Here is a 5,927-nt window from a genome sequence, read left to right on the forward strand (position 1 = left end):
TAAACGATCGATCCCAACAATTGATTGCCCGCCTCGACGGTAATAGCTACGAAGAGAGCCCATAAAAAAACCTCAACATTGATGTCATTAATAGCTAAATGTGGACCAAACCGATCGAATATTAGGAATAAGTATATACTAAAACAGTGGATAGAGTTGAAGGTACGCTCCAAATATCCTTTGCTATTCATCTCTGATAAAATCGCGCTAGATTTGCTACCGAAAATATTGTAATCGTAGCAGGAATAAATGAGTTAAAATCTATGGCGCGTATTTCTTATCAAAATTCAACGGAGGTTGGTGATGATGGATATGAAGACGGATGTCAAGACTCGATCGAGACGGAAACAAGAATTTCACCGAAAAATATGATCTCCCATTATTGCGATTATTTTGCAATTACTGCAACTTTTTTTTTCATATAAATGTGTTCCAAACGTCCTGGAAGCAAATGTGGCTTTGAAATTCAAAGAGAAAAAAGAAAAATTATCGTCGAGTGCTTAAATCCACAGCACTTCAAATTGGGCCATTTGATACCGTTGTTTTGAGGAGGAAGGCATGTAAAGAATGTACCTAAATGTAAAATGCAAGAGCGAGAACCAGCATTTTTGCTTATCTAATCTATTTCATCAGGGGCACCCAACGAGAATATAGTTCAAAACCACTTAAACATAGCATTGTTAAACGTATTTTGGTATTTAAACGGTAGTTAAAAGCATATTTGCATCCCCTAAAAATTTTTCATCTGTTCGGATTTCCCAGCTGAAAGTCTAGTGATCCGAAAATTGAAGGGATCAAAACTTACCTTTTCGAAAATTTCAGCCAGAAAAAAGCCCGCCGAAAATTCTAGGTGACCTTTTCAGGGTAAAATTCCGTCAAAAATCGGCAATTATACCATTTTTTAGATGTTCGAAAATCCTAGGACAGGCAGGCAAGCAAGAAATTTTACAACAAATGTTCCGAAAATTATAGATCTCAAATCCGAACAGATATTTTCCAAAAATTTACGTTGGGTGCCCCTGTTTCATAGTCGTTTTACTCCTCAAAGGAATCGTTGCTCGAGGTCCCCATGCCTCAAATTAACATCGAGTCTAGTGAGTCCGTTTATCATCATTACTTATGCATCGTCTTTACTTCGACCATCCCGTAGAAAGAAGGGCAAAATATTCTTGCCATGGAGGTTTTTCCTTTTGTTCACTACCGCACGGTTAAGGGTCAATTCTAATATATTCGGAAATCGTAAGAATAAATGCCCTCGGATGCCAGCCTGTAAACCAAGACAGTCGAGTTTTGACGATATCAAGCCGGTGAACATTCAATACCGCTTTCGAACATTAACTCCAGCTGTATATTAGTTTTAATTTTCCTCTACTGGTAATGAATTTAAGTATATTCTGTGGCGAAGAAACCCATCGAATAGAAGATCCTGAAGACGAGTGTTTTTTGACGGATTAGAGCCGAGAGGAGTATCGGAAAATCCGGATTGGATCTAGGTGATTGCAGGAACTAACTCAGGTCTTAATTCGCTCTTCATAGGTATCAAAAAATAACACGCAGTGACTCCGCCGATTATGGCGTCGGGACAATTGAACAGTAATACCTGCTGACAGCCGGTTTATATGGATTTATGAATAAAGTTCTTTCTCTTTTCAAAGGGCGGAAAACCAGAGTTGATGTTGAAGGTTAGAAGGCAAGAACACCACAATATCAGCGAATCGAAAAACGATCATTGACGTTTGGCCGAGTACGCTACGCGATACGATGTTTTGCCTCCAAAATATGCGAAAAGATAATCACTCTTAAAGTTAAGGTATCTTTACTCACTTGAGGCTGTCTCTGGCTGACCGTGAATCCTTGATTCAAGAAAATCTTATTGACACCTTTCTTGAAAATCAGGAGCTTCTAGTGATGGAAACTGAGCGGGAAAATGAAAAAAAAAGGTTACTTTGTGATCAGAATTGATATTTTGTGGTGCCGATCATATCAAATTATCTGCCCAACAATTATTTGCAAATGTGACAATGAGAAGATAGTCGCGTAATGAAATTAATATCGAATTACAAAAGGAATAAGCTCAAAATTAGAAAAAAATTGCCATTTTGAAAATGATGCCTGTTTCTCAATGTGGATGTCAATTAATGTGTCTTTCGGTTGAGCCACTGTTTATTTTTTCTGATTCTTAACAGAAAAATCATGAGTGTATCTTGACGCAAATTTCGGAGAGGACAAATAATGAAATATGATTAATCACGGATAATCACGGGTTTAGCTTTTCGTGATGTGTTATATTGAAATTTAAGTCCTTACAGGAGGTGGTGGTGTTTTTAATGAAAAAGACCCTTTGTAAATAGTAGGAACACACAAAATTATAAATATTGAACAACAGAATAATTGGCCTTGATCCTCACATCAAGCCGAGGTCGAGTTTTGGCAACTTTTTAGCAATGACCGGTCTTAATTAACTGCGAAAGTTACTCACGGTTATTAATATTTAAGAATCTTGGGTTTCTTTGAAGTTCAAAATAATAACTTGTTTATATTTTCAGGAAAATAGTACATTTATTGCTGTTCATTGGAGATTCATTGTGAAAATGGAACATGTAACTACAATTGTAGTCAATTCGAGTCAAGTAGTCCGTTGCAGAAAAGCAAACAAAACGAAATTTCACCTGACTTTCTTATTGTAAACGTCCATCTTCGCCCGACTCAAAGAAAGTGACTGTCGATCGACTTAGGCCATTTAGGTCTTTAGTTGTTTTGAGGGCATGAGAATCATAAGTGACGCATAATAGTGTGACCTTTGACCCAACCCAAATAGAAATACAAATATTTTAGACCTTTTGGAAGCCATAGCATCTTGGTGAGCAGAAGCGCTACTCATGCAGAGTCTTTTAAAAGTATTTGATGTCAAATGATTTTCGTAAAAGGAAATCCTGAAAATGTAGAAATATGGCAAACTTACCGGCTTCATTCATTCGTTAAATCAAAGTTAATTGCCACGGTTTCAATGGAATCTTCTAAAGCTGCACATTTATTGTCAAGGTGTAGATTTAACTCCAAAAAGGGAGTAAAAAGAAAAGTACAAAACCACTCCGTTTTTGGAGTAAAATTCACTCCGGTATTGCTTACTCCGTTTATGGAGTAAAATGTACTCCTATATCTTTTACTCTTTTGTTGGGTAAAATTACTCCAGTGTTGTTTACCCCTCCTGTAGAGTAAAATTCACTCCAATACAAGAGCAAATTTTATTCTTCTATTGGAGTGAATTAAACTCTTTTAATGGAGTTCAATTTACCCTTGACAGAGTTAAATTAACTCCAAAGCTGGGGTGAGATAAAAAAGGTACAAAACCACTCCTTTTCAAGAGTAAAATTTACCCTCTTAAACTTTACTTCCCTTGTCAGAGTAATATTTACTCTTTCTACAGAACACGTTTACCCTCACTAGATCTACTGTACCTTCATTTATATTCAGATTTCTCATAAAACCATAAAAAGTTCAATTTTTTTAATATTATGTAAAGAAAAGATAAAGAAAAGACCAGGTTTACAATGAAGCATCTAATACTGGTAATTATAATCATAAAATTTCAAAGAATGCATATGATAAACTGATATGATGCAAATACATCGTAAAAATCGAAGCTATCTTTATTCTAATTACTCAGGCAATAATATATAAAATGGCAATCAGCTGAATGTGTTCTTGCCTCAAACAAAGATAAATTGAGTGGTATGTGTTTGATTACAGATAGCAATGATGGCTGCAAAATCTAATTTCAATAACAAAAACTAAGGCATACAACACACTTGGATAAAATTAATGTTGCTCAGTACGTATAACAAAATGGGTTTTATTTACATTTATTATACGGCTCTGTCTCACGAGGACTGGGAACTACAAAATTCACGAATTTGATTGGCTAAAATCGATATTGACCGCGGTCTAGATTTTCTCATCTAGACCGGCATCTAGACGGGTAATGTTTTCCGCTGAAAAGATGCAAACTAAAATGCAAAAATATTGAGTATTTTCTTCTACCAATATTTATTTATGGAAGTGCCAAACAGCATGATGCCAAAAGAGAGGATGACGAGCAAACTTTGACAGAATTAAGTTCAGCTCATCGCCACTCATCGCCGTTCGCAAGCAAAATGTCAGTTAGTACAAACCAGTTACATTAAACGAATTAAATTGTTCTTGTTTGGCCATATAATAAACATCTTATTAACCGAGCTAGGTCGGTCTGTATGGGAGAATCTTGACCTCGGTCGCTGGTACAGACCTCACTGCGTTCGGTCTTTACTGGCAACCTCGGTCAAGATTCTCCCATACAGACCCCCCGCTCGGTTAATAAGAACAAATTATTATATGGCTACAATAGTACGCGCGCTCTGATTGGCTAATTGTGACTGAAGTGTAGGGCATTATTCTCCCGTAATGCCTACGGCCGGGCCGATTACGGGCTTGCAAAAACGAAGCAAAAGGTAATTAAAAAACCATATAATAAACTACTTACTAACCGAGCTAGCTCGAGCCGTACTGGGGAATATTGGCCCTCGGTCGTTTTTGTACGGACCTCGCTGAGCTCGGTCCGTACTGCCACGACCTCGGGCCAATATTGTCAGTACGGCCCTCGCGCTCGGTAAGTAACAAGTTAGTAATACAAGTCAGCCCTCTATGAGTAACAAGTTACTCATAGAGGGCGATCTTTTTATCTCTATGCCTTCATATCAAACTTTAGTTGAACCCTGTGATGCATACGGATACGGGGATGGTTCAGTTGAATCGCCTTTACTTAAATGACGTTAAAACACATGCATGGGATTTCTGTTGAACGATTTGTAAGACGTGCATGGTACTTATTTGCCCATTGACTGAGTACCGGGTCCCGGGTAATGGCGCACAGGCCGAGAGCAGCAAGTTCAATTTGTGCAGTATGACCCAGGTGTGAATATTCTCTCGCCTGACTCTACTTCGCTATTAACTGTTATTCAATCACTCTTAACTCTTAAATTAGACGCGACGGAATCGTAAAAAATCGTTCTCGTGTTCTAATAGAGCCGTACGCCTTTTCCGCCCTGCTTGCGCTAATATGAGACTCTCAATTCTACAATTGCTCACAGAAGGCGGCACTGGTCATAAGATAACTGCTAGTAATTGCTCAAGACAGTTCAATCAAATGCAAGCTTTCACACAGGCAGTTAATTGGTATCCGAGTCGATAAGTAATCTGAAGACAACGTACGCGAATAATCATTAACATAATTGTAAATGTACAAAAGGGAAAGAAATAATATAAAACAAGTTGCGTGCAAGGTAAAAATGAAAGGTTACTTGCCGAGTCTATCGAAATAATATTTGTTTTTGTGAGGACAGAGCCGCAATTGTAAAGTGTATGACTCCCAAAGGGCTGTCATACGTTCATGCCAAAAAGGTCTAAAGAGTATGCTTAATTTATAGTCAAAGGACTAACCTTATATCAATTATTAAATAAAAGCCGTTTGAAGAAATGTCGTATGAGGTGCTTAAAAAATCTTTAAAAATTCAATGGACTTTAGAGATATTGATTCCACAATCCACCTGCGTTATGTACGGCAGTGCAGCTTCTCCTAATTACGCGGGATGCCGTAGGCAGAGAGAGTCAAGGTTTTTGACGAATTCCGTTTTTTCATCGTAGTCGCAAATCGCCGTGTTTTTCTATTGTGCGATTTCATTGGCTCCAGTCCACCTTGGAATCACGTGCAAGATAAGGGGCCGAACAGGGTGGATAAACACTATGTGCGATTCCATTGGCTCCAGAAAACTTAGAATCATGTAGATCAGGGTGGATAAACACTGAAGTGTGATGATCAAGCACAACACTCTCGAAATGTTCATGAAATCCAGAGAAAGAAGTTCTCCAAGCGAACCATTTCGTTCACTTGT

Source organism: Montipora capricornis, chromosome 10 (genome assembly GCF_036669925.1).
Source record: "Montipora capricornis isolate CH-2021 chromosome 10, ASM3666992v2, whole genome shotgun sequence".
Classification (NCBI taxonomy): domain Eukaryota; kingdom Metazoa; phylum Cnidaria; class Anthozoa; order Scleractinia; family Acroporidae; genus Montipora; species Montipora capricornis.